Source organism: Salvelinus fontinalis, unplaced genomic scaffold, assembly GCF_029448725.1.
Source record: "Salvelinus fontinalis isolate EN_2023a unplaced genomic scaffold, ASM2944872v1 scaffold_1141, whole genome shotgun sequence".
Taxonomy (NCBI): Eukaryota; Metazoa; Chordata; class Actinopteri; order Salmoniformes; family Salmonidae; genus Salvelinus; species Salvelinus fontinalis.
In genome coordinates, this window is record NW_026601350.1 from 33,997 (window position 1) to 35,000 (window position 1,004).

Genomic DNA, 1,004 nt, shown 5'->3' on the forward strand with positions numbered 1-1,004 from the left:
CCGCCATGTGTTTTGCAAATGGTTGGTCACAAATGTCTCTATTTTAAAATCCAATATCATAATGTCTAATAATATATTAATCTGCCAATGAGTAGAATTTCGAAACTGCATCTCATGATCTTAATAATGTTTAACATATCATAATAATTCATAATTGAATAATTTGCATTTCAAATTAGCGATCATGTATGATGAAATGTCCAGTGAGCGCAATAATTGGATGATGTGTGTGTTGGTGTGTGTTTGTATGTATGTATGTCTGCTGTCTGTGCTGTGTGTGTGTGCTGTGTGTGTGTGCTGTGTGTGTGAGCTGTGTGTGTGTGCTGTGTGTGTGTGCTGTTTGTGTGCTGTTGGTGTGCGGGGAGCAGAAAATAAGAGGGGATGGGAGGAGAGGGGAAGGGAGGAGAAGAGAGGATGGGAGGAGAGGAGAGAATGGGAGGAGAGGAGAGGATAGATGGAGAAGATGGGAGGAGAAGATGGGAGGAGAGGAGAGGATATATGGAGAAAATGGGATGAGAGGATAGATGGAGAAGATGGGACGAGAAGATGGGAGGAGAGGAGAGGATATATGGAGAAGATGGGAGGAGAAGATGGGAGGAGAGGAGAGGATATATGGAGAAGATGGGAGGAGAGGAGAGATGGAGAAGAGGTTTAGATAATGGGAGGAGATGATAGATTTAGAGGAGGGTAAGATGATGGGAGTAGAGGATAGATGGAGAGGAGGGTTAGATGATGGGAGGAGAGGATAGATGTAGAGGAGGGTTAGATGATGGGAGGAGAGGATATATGGAGAGGAGGGTTAGATGATGGGAGGAGAGGATATATGGAGAGGAGGGTTAGATGATGGGAGGAGAGGACATATGGAGAGGAGGGTTAGATGATGGGAGGAGAGGATATATGGAGAGGAGGGTTAGATGATGGGAGGAGAAGATAGATGGAGAGGAGGGTTAGATGATGGAAGCTAGTAGATTGGTGTTGGTCTGACTGCAGGTCTCACTACGATT